The sequence below is a fragment of the Corvus hawaiiensis genome, chromosome Z, assembly GCF_020740725.1.
Source record: "Corvus hawaiiensis isolate bCorHaw1 chromosome Z, bCorHaw1.pri.cur, whole genome shotgun sequence".
Lineage (NCBI taxonomy): Eukaryota > Metazoa > Chordata > Aves > Passeriformes > Corvidae > Corvus > Corvus hawaiiensis.
Window position 1 is genome coordinate 64,728,858 of NC_063255.1, and position 10,520 is coordinate 64,739,377.

A 10,520-nucleotide genomic window follows, 5' to 3' on the forward strand; every position below is an offset into this window, starting at 1 on the left:
GTTAAACTGCTTTCAACTCTCAAAAATTCCTCAGTGTCATTCCAACAGAAGTATGAGTTGTTTTGTCAATGTCTCCTCCTTTTGAATTTAGTCAGAGATGGATCCCAAACTCATTAGATTTGTAGCTATTGTAATTTTTAATCACAAGCACCATATTGTAATCACAGATGCCATAGTATAAGAAGGTAGAGAAAACTGACAGTGTAAATTGAGAAAAATAGAAATAAGTTAAAAATAGAGCAATATCAAATGTTCTTTTAATAACACCTCTGTAACAGATTATCTTGTATGTTGTTGAAATGTGTCACATTTTCATTATGTTTTTTTTTTTTTAAATTAAGCTAACAAGGGGAAGAGCAGGGGCAGACACTGATCTCTTCTCTCTGGTGACAGTGACAGGACCCAAGGGAATGGCCTGAAGTTGTGTCAGGGGAGGTTTAAGTTGGATATCAGGAGAAGATTCTTCACCCAAAGGGTGTGTGGGCACTGGAATGGGCTCCCCAGGGAAGTGGTCACAGCACCAGCCTGAGGGAGTTCAAGAAGTGTTTGGACAACATTCTAAGACACAGATTCTTCGGGTGTCCTGTGAAGGGCCAGGAGTTGCATTTGATTATCCTTGTGTGTCCCTTCCAACTCAGAATATTCTGTGATTCTATGTTAAGATTTGGTACATATTCCAGCACAGTTACAGGTTTATATTTTAAAAATGTGTTGTTTGGGATTTTAGAATGAAACAAAATTTGTTGGTATTATTGGAGAAAAAGTAATAGGCATTTTTCACCTGTCTCAACTAAGAAGATAACACAGAAACTTGCCCATTATTTTGAGAAACCCACATTATAAACCAAGAAAATTCTCTCTTGTATTGAAATGACAGTCTCATTGGCTGTGTTTAGCTACCAGTGGACAGAATCATTTACACTTGTCTTCAATCAAATATACTTTGATTTACATAATGCAATGCTTTCAACTCTCATTTCCTACTTAGGCATCATGAAAGTATACTAGTTGCTACTTTGCTTCTAATTCTGTTGCTGCTGGGCTTTAATGGTTCTCAGATTCAAATTTTGATTTCCTCAAGTTTTTCTCTGGTGTTGTATGAAAGTTTTGTCCCTGCTTAGAGAGGACATCTTTGGCTCAACATAAAAAAGCAGAATAAAAAATCATACTACTTTAGTCTTTTCCCCCCACAGCCAGCATCTGAATAATGATGAGTATCTTGTGGTAACAAGGTGGTGTTTGGAAATAAACTTTGTCACTAAGAAGTTTTTCTAAATGTCTCAACTTCCACAAGGTACTTTAAAAAAACTTTGGTTGCATTTAAATTCAGATATATACAGGACGGAAAGGAGGCTAGAGAAAATAAGAAGAAAATAAAAATGAAAATAACATGAATGTGTGATGGAAAGACCTGAGATTTCCATAAGCATGTAAAAATGAACAATTGGCACAAACATAGGAAAGATAATTGGGCTTTGTTTACAAAATAAGGTGAAGTCCAAAGGAGAAACACTGGCTTTGCCGAGAACACCAGTGTTTTATAAAAAGTTTTTTAAAAGCATTGATTTGGAACACAGGTACAGATAAATCTGTCTTGATCCTTTATGCCTTTCAAAAAATTCCAAAATTAATTTGGATATGACTGTATGTGATATTTATGTACACAGGGTCAACATGCTTGGGGTACTCAAATCCATTAATGATCTTACCCTGCTTTACTTCCACTGCATTTATGAACGTTAATTATTAAGAAAACATCAATGACATCCAAACATGGGCAACTACTGGTTAAACTCACATGGCTTCCTTCCCAAACTGTCTTTCAATTACCCTCCTCCTGAGGTTTCAAATGCAGTTTAAGAAGAGCTGCAGACATTTCGATGGCACCAGACTTGAAACTCATAATGGGCACATTATTTGGCCCCATTATAAAATAGCATCATCCATCTAACAAATGAAAAGAATTTAATGGGAGCACTCTTAATTACAATAATTTGGAAGAGAAAGACATCAGCTAAAAGTGAAGTGAGAAGGTCATTCAATGAGATTTGTGACTTTGGAGTCCCTTTTCAAGTTACAGTAGGTAATTGGACTCAATGATCTTAAAGGTCTTTTCCTTAATGATTAAATTATTATATAATTCTATGATGCTAATTCCTACCTAGTATTCCTGTTTTTCTTGGAGTTTATGACAAATTTTCTTTTTGCTGGAGAAAGCAAGACATGACTATTTGATGCTTTGGTTCTGATTAGATTTTTTTATTGGCACAACAGTTTCTAATATTGTTTAGAAGTAATGCAATTTTCTGACACTAAAGGTTGGGGAAAAGGGGAGATAACACACACCGATCCCCTACCGATGGATGTTTGCCCTCAACCAAGATGGAAGACAGAAAGGGCATGAAGAAAGAACAGAAACTGAAATAACTCTTTCCAATCTCACAACAGCCTTGAGTCAGAAAAATACTTCACATCCAGCTCTACTAAGCTGTTGCATTCACAACTCTCTCTATTGCACAAGTTGTAGTAAAGTTCACAATAAAATATGTACTGAACCAACATACAGTTGTTTTTAGCACAGGGTACACCATTCACAAGCTTTTACTCACTTCTCTCTGGAGGTAATTCCTGCTTCCTTTTCTCAGAAAAAAATGGTGCCTTATTTCCAAGAACCAGTTCATGCCCAGGGACCACTAAGACCTGTGGTGAGACCTGTGCTCTCCCTCCCCTCTATGAGACCCCATAAATGGCAAGGCAGGAAACTGCAAGAGTACCTGTAGTAGACACAACATATCTGTGCCACACAACTAGATGTCACAGACAAAAGACATAATTGACAGAGTGGTGGGATACACACCACCTTTTTGACTGACTAAGTTACTTTCACCTCAGGCACGTTCAGTAGGCCAGACTTTTGGAAAAGGGAAACAAAGGCAATTACTATAAACTTCTTAATATCATAGGTATTGACACTCTGTTTTAATAATGTAACTTTTATTAAAGGCTACATAAAAACTCCATTTTATCCAGGGAGTCTGACTGGCTGTTGGCTGTTTGAGAAACAAGATAAATGAATACACTGTCTCAGCAAAGACAACAGTCCATTATTACAAGCAGATATGTGTGACCCTAAACCAAGCTGTCTATAGGAAAAAGCAGCCCTTTGGCACCCAGGAACACCAAAGCTAAATGGCAAACAATGGATGTGAGATCAAAACTTAGTGATATATGATTTTGACCGAGAAACAATTTGCTTAACACAAGTAAGTCATTATTTGAAAACTAGAGAATGCACTAATAGCTTCAGCTTCAAGGGTAATGTTAACAGTATTGACAACGCACTAACAGTAATTTAAAATTTTACTTATTTCTTTATTATCTTATGTGGAGGATCTTGCTGACAAGTCTGACGTGGTCTGATATGATTATAGTGTCTGATGGTTAACTTCAGAAAAACATCATCATAATGTTCCTGTGTTGAAAATTTTAAAATAGGGGCATTTCTTTTTCCCCTTCTTCTTTTTTTTTTTTTTTAATTTCATTTTTAATTGAAATGTTTCTTGGCCAAACATATGCTGTTGCAATGATATGTTGCAATGGAGTGGAGCTTTCTGGTATTTTACTCAGAAATATGTATTATTCACTAATCTGATTGCCTTAATTTTGCAGGAAACAGGACTCTATCTGTATGGCTCTTCTGTGGCACATAAAGATGCAGCTGCTATAAATCACAGAAATGGTGACATAACTAAAGGGAGAGAGAGCTGCATGTAGCATTTTTCCTGACCTCTTTGCAAAAGAGTCAAGTCTAGAGTTTAATGAAATGAAATCTCTTTCAAGGGAATCCGAATGAGGCTGCCTCTGGATCAATGTTCTGGGGAAATTATTTCAGCTGGCCTCTGAGAAGATTTACACCTAGGTCTTCAGTGTCAGAAGTTAAGGCAGGCTGCATTCACTACCTGGAGACCTTCTTATCACTTCTTATCCTAAATCCAGGAGTTGCCTCTGAAATTGCTTGAAGTAAAAATGGTTTAGGTACAGAAAAGATATAAACAAATTATTAAGAGCCCAAGATCACTATAACTTTCATATCAAAAAAGTATTAGCCTACCTAGAAATTTCCTGACTGTAGCAGGGAAAGAGATTAAAGTTGTTTTTCACTCAAAAAAAGGCCAAAGGATGGAGTAAGTTATTTTCTTCTCATTAATAGTAATGGTTACTGTCTGTATTATAACAGTTCTTACACTAGGCACAATCTTTAGTCAGAAAACTGTTTTTCCTGTAGTAAACTAAGCAAAATAGCATTTGAAATTTATTTTTATTATACAGTTTTCTTTATTAATTTGGGGATTTTTTTCTTGAAACTGCTAACTCCATCAATAAGAGAACAAATTTCAAAATAATTTGGTTATTGCTTAACATCATTTACTACAAAAATTATACTCAAGTAAATTCCTTTCTTACTCAAGCAACTGAACTATTAACATAGTTTTATATTAATAAGCCACTATCCTTTCATCAAGATAAAGCACCTGGTGCTTTTTTCAGATCCTAGCAAATACTAATAATATACTTCAATTAAATGTTTTGATGTATGTCCCAATTTGCTTAATATTAAAGAACTGCAATATCAGCCATGTGAACACTTACTTGGTTAGCTGATCTTTAAAATCACACATTCAAACAGTTTAATTGAAGCTGGAAAAAGATAGGTTTAGGGTATTCAAACATCTGAATACAGTGATTTAAAAGGAAACAACCAAACCTCCTGATTTCTATTAGACAGAAACACCTATTCTTTTGCAGTGCCATAAGTGGTCTGAATTCCTCACCTGAGAATACAGGCAGAAAGGTCAACAATTATGCAAAATAAATGATGGGTTTAGAACAATCACTATAACCAGCTGTTACAAAGTAAGCAGACTCTGTATGCCTGCCTGCCAGGTGCTAGCCTCTTTTCCCTGTGGGGATGATCATCATTTCAGGAAATGACAAAGTAAACAATATTCCTAGATACCCAGGGAAAAATACCTACCAGTATGTTAGGAAACCTAAGGGCCCTATACATATATACAAGGGAAAAAATACTTTGGCTGATCAGTTTTATTTAAAAATTAATTATTTTTTATGAAATATATCTGTAGGAATACTACAAAATTATAATCTAAAAATAATTACCTAAAAAATGTCAGGTTTCCTCTTTGTTGGATGCATCACATTCTGCCACATTTATCTCCACTATTCAATGACCTGCATTCTTGTCACTGTTTGTAAAAAGTCATCTGGTTATAAGTACAAGTATTGAGAGAATTAAACGCGAAGTACCATCCCATTAGAAATGCTATTACCCTCTTTGACGGAACAAAATGAGTATTTTGTAACTTACATGTTCAATTTCTTTGTATTTTGAAGGATCAGTTTCACATCACTCATCTGCTCCTTTTAAAATTTGCCTAGAAGCTTCATCAAATACTTTTGAATAAAACTATATCCAAGGGAAAGTGGTTCAATTAGGAATTCATGTAAATAGAAGGTTTTACTAAGATTATTGGCTCTCCGTGCAACACAGTGAATCCTAAAATTTGGACCCCCTCTCCCTACTAACAAATGACTTCCTGAATAATCCTTCCCTCTGTTATTTATATTTTTTTACCTTTTTGTACTCAGAAAAAAATGAGAAATCATGGTCAGAGCCTAACATATGGTACATGACTCTCTGCCAGTGTTTCTCTTTTCTAATTTGAAATATCCTTCCTGCTGTTTAAATCTTTGGTCAGCCTTAAGAGTACTCAGCAGTCCTCAGGAATCAGCTGTAGTGCTTTAGGAAATTATTCCTAAAGTACCGTTAAAATCAGCGCAGAAATTCACCAGCTACATTATTTCTTCTATTTACTTATTGATATCAAGGATCTATAACCTGGAACTACAAAAGAATAAAGCATCCCAAGGCCCTTCTTGACCAGGAATATGACTTCAAGTGTCTATAGAGTTCAAGATGTACAGAAATATAACAGCAGGTTTGTAAGCGGTGCTTGTCTCTTTCTGCATTTGCCAAGTGTTATTCAAAATGGGAAGTGAATCTAAAGCAGAGAAGAAAATTATTAGAAAATATTTTCCTGATGTTTCATGGTCTGTCCTATCACTGGCTGCAGGATGAACAGTGAATAAAAGACCAGACCCATGTATCTAATGTGCCTGGAAATCCCATATTCTTTGGAATTATGAGACCAAACTTCTGTAGCGCAAAAGGAAGAAGCCTTATCAAGGATGAAATACTGGATTATCATTTTATTATCATTCTAAAATAAAGTTTAAAAGGAAAAAAAATGAGAGAGGTGGAAGAAGCACAGGCTTAGGCAAAGATTTAAGGTTGAATCAACATCTAGATACGGGGATAAGTAAAGTACCTCTAAGCAGAAGGCTACCTAAAATTGTGAACACAACACTTAGTCAATAAGAAGTCAGTGTTCTTACTGGCTTTGGTTGGAAGCAAAAGCAAGTTTCTGACGTTGCTTGAGTTCACAGTGCGAGCACTGGCAACGGACCACCATGATCATGCACTATCAGTCAGTCTGTCCTAGCAGCCTAGGGTGGTGAGACCCGGTATTGCAGAGAAAATCACAGCAGTAGGTTTAGAGGCTCTGAGGGAGTGTAATGAGGAAGTTGCATGGTTTCTTTGGTTGTTAGGTATCTCTGTACAAATCTGCATCCATTGTCTGTGGACCAAAATCACTGTCACACTCACTGAAAGTAGTGCTCTGTAGTATTCCCACAAGCCAGGAGGAACAGGCACAGCATTTTTCTGAAGGGAAAGTCTAATCAAGGGCAACTCTGACTTCTGCCCCTTTTAAGCCCAAGAACAATATCATAAGCCCTAGAAGTATAATGGGGGACCGAAAAATAAAACTTCTCAGGTGATATTTTGGCAGTGTGACTTTCCTCTGGCTTCGGAATGATGAGAACAAGCTCAAATTCAGCCAGGTCTATTTTTCCCTAGCCAGAAAACAAAGGTCTCAGAGCTAAAATGTCACATTGCTTATTTTCAATTTTCAGATTGTAGTCAAAAGCTGAGGCTGACATTTTGTCTTGAACTCTGATAGCTGCAAGAAAACAAAGGAAAAGCACAAAGGTGTGAGGAATTAAGGACAAAGTATCCCTTAGATTTGCTTCCATTTTCTGGATTTTGTTTTCTCATGACTGTTACTGGGCCTTGTGCCACTCAAGCCTTTGGAGTACACGTTGTCCATGCTGGCTGCAACCAGCCTTTTCCACAGTGCCATCAGCCTAAGGAGCACTGCGGGTTCCTGGCCTTTGACCATATGCACAGATGCTTCAAGTTGCTGTGTCAGCTTCTTCTGCCGTCAAAGCTAATTTTTTTTTTCTTATCCAAAAGCACTAATATTCCCCTCTAACTGTCCCCAGGCTATATACTGAGTGTTCTTTTAAGTTAAATTAAATTAAATTCACCTTAGACATCATGATTATAATAATTTTAGCCATCAGTTTTAGAGTATTGCACATGAAGATCTTGATTAGACACTAATTTGTGTTCCTGAAATAAACAAATGCATGGTAACATTTTTTAAAGACCTGACTTTTTGCCATATAGAACTGTACAGGGACCAATTTTTTCATAAGCCATTGCAGTTTTGATTAGCATAGGTATTACTTGCCTTCTGCATCCCTCAATCATTTGAATCTTGCTCCAGTCCTCTAGGGTTTTGTCATTTCCTTTAGTGAGAATGAAGGAAAGAGTTAACTCATGAATGCAAGCCTCTGGTGAAAGCACAGTGGCAAGTACCACACTCACACTGATAATCCTGTAAGTACAAACAATTTACAAAGGTTCAAAGGCATGATTCCTTAGTCTTAATAGCCCTCACTCTGAAACCAAGATGAGACATTGTGACAACTATTCCTACTGCTGACTTACATATTTTTGGGGTACAGAATTCGAACAAGCCAAGAAATTACAATAGAAGAGATTGTTCAAAAATACAGCTGGAAAACTGTTATCTCATATATGATTATCCTGAAGGAAATAAATTTTTAATGGTCTAGTGAAAGGTGTCTCTGCTCAAGGCAGCGAGTTGGAACTAGATATCTTTAAGTTCTCTTCCAAACCAAACCATTCTATGATTCTTTTGTAAAATATGCTCTTCTGTCCATTAGACACTATTTAGACCAGTTACTGTTAGAGGTTGAATGGAAAATCAGGGGTTATGTTAACATTAAAATTTTCTAATACCACTTCACATTGTTTGCAAAGTTCTCACTGAAAATATGAAGATTTTGTCTTAGATAGCATGAGGAAGAAGGAAGAAGAAGACTGAAGCTGCTTAAGTACTAATAAGTCAAGATACCAGAGAACATAAGAGGATAAACAAACAGATACAGTGCTGGCATATTTGCTCTATAGTAAGCATAGGCACTTTACAAAAATTACTTACTAGCTGTTACTTGTACTGCATGTCCCCACCATTTTCTCCCATTTTGTCCCTGCCTCAGTGGAACACATCGCTTACGGTTCTTCCATTACCCTCTCTTTTCTTTGTTTACTCTTTTTCTGAAAGCAGGTTTCCACATCAGGATAGCATTTAAATCTGACTATGCAACCTTAGTGGAACACAGAGCACAGAAATGCATGCAATAAATGTGATGTATAAAAGACAGTCTTCTATCGTTTATTTGCCATCGTGATTTGTTAGGGAAAAACAGGAGAATAAAAAGAAGAAATGGAAAAGTGTTGTCAAGGTCACCAACATTTCTCTGGTGCAGGATTTCCCCAGGTGAAATTATTTTAATTTACAAATTTGCAAAGATAAAAAAGGCCCTGCTGTGAAAACCACAATATTCACTGTAGCGTGTGGTGCTGATGAGTTCCACCAGACGATAACGCAAATTGAAATCCCACATTTCTAAGACCTTTCATTAGTGGGGGAAGAAAATCATGTGAAGAGTTATAATATAGTTAGTGGTATTGCAGGGTTGATCTCACTAATTTTACAATTCTGTTACATGCATAGGTTATCATACTAATTAGCTTCATCTGGAATATTAGTCACCCTAATAGAGGGCTTTCTTGTTTCCTTTTACTTCAGTTCTAAAGCTTGCAGTTTGATGGTTTCAGACTGCAATAAAATTCACAAATCCCACAAAAGAGGTCAAAACTGGATAATTGGATTTTAAACAAACCACTCTGCTGTAGGCATGCTACCAAAGGGAAAACAGCACAAGAGAACTGTCCAGTAGTTATCAGATTTAAGTATATGAGAGGTACACCCCAAAAATCAGAAGAAAATCTGGCAGGTGCCATATACTGCTTTCCTTGTTTTTGTTGAGGTTTTTTTTTTGTGGTTTTGGGATTTTTTTGTAATCTCAGATTCATCCTACAGACTACTGTGACAACCAATATCTCTAAACACTCAGCTGGATAACTAAACAGTTAAATTTTAAACAACACTGTCACCAGCAGTGAATGGCTCTGACAGAAGGTAAGCACTAGATCTAGCTCTTCTCCTTAGTATTAAGGCTTGCATTAAGCATCTACTCAGCAATGAAAACACCTTTACTATGAAAAACAGAATCCTGAGAAAAACTGAAATAAATTTTATTAAAAAAAAAAAAAAAAAAAGCCTTTCAGGGTTTTTTTCAATTCCTTAATTACTTTGCTCCTTTTTCATGTTTTTCCCAAGAGTATTATAGCAAATATGCAAAGGCAACAAGCCATTCAAAGAAATCTCACCACTTTGAGAAAAGATTTTAGAATGCAGAGAGTTTTTATGATTGAAAATTAAATCAAAAATTATGAATGGAAATCTTATAATATGCTTGAGTTCATTTAGAAGAAAGCAGTCTTGAGTATCTACATTGACCCATTTCTGAATTGTCTGCTTCCAAATTACAACAAATTACAGTTCCAGAGAGAACCTATACTTCTTCTCTAAGCATCTTGTCACCCTTCTTTATCACACTTTTTGCTTGCTCTTAAGTCCAAAGCTTAAAAACTCCAAACCAGAAAGGCAACATAAAATGAAAAAGTGATCATAAGTGATGTTGTCAATTGCATAGACTTTACTGACAGCAAGAACAGTTTAAAAAGATAGTAACATTCTCTACACAAATTGGCAAGATATGAGGTAGTTTTTGATAAAATCTTTAATTTGATAGAAGATTGCCTTTCATTTTGATGGCTGCATGTTTCATAGGCTCCAAAGAGTTTAGAATTGCCTCAGCTTCAAGGCAACTTACTTGCTGATCTATATTCCTTATTGAAAAAAGTCTGAAAGAAATTTTTATTTATTGGGCCATCACAAATACAACAGAAGCAGAGTTCTGAGTAAACTGTTCCTACTTAAGCAGAAGTTTGGCGAGGATTTGGAAATTTTTCCACTATTCCTACTGCTTTGCTAAGGCCACCATGAAATCTCATGTATGCCGTGTTTTTTGAGAGCAAAGAATCTCCAAGGTGCTCTAACCTGAATTTTTTTTTGTTAATGCAAATACCTTCTCATAATTAT

At 36.1% G+C, this 10,520-nt stretch overlaps 1 long non-coding RNA gene across 1 annotated transcript; it reads left to right on the top strand.

Moving 5' to 3' along the window:
- Positions 1-575: 575 nt before the first annotated feature.
- Positions 576-9,112, top strand: LOC125319368. The gene is made up of 3 exons (XR_007200687.1): positions 576-656; positions 3,997-3,998; positions 9,102-9,112. It is a non-coding gene; the product is annotated as an uncharacterized LOC125319368 (long non-coding RNA).
- The last annotated feature ends 1,408 nt before the right edge of the window (positions 9,113-10,520 follow it).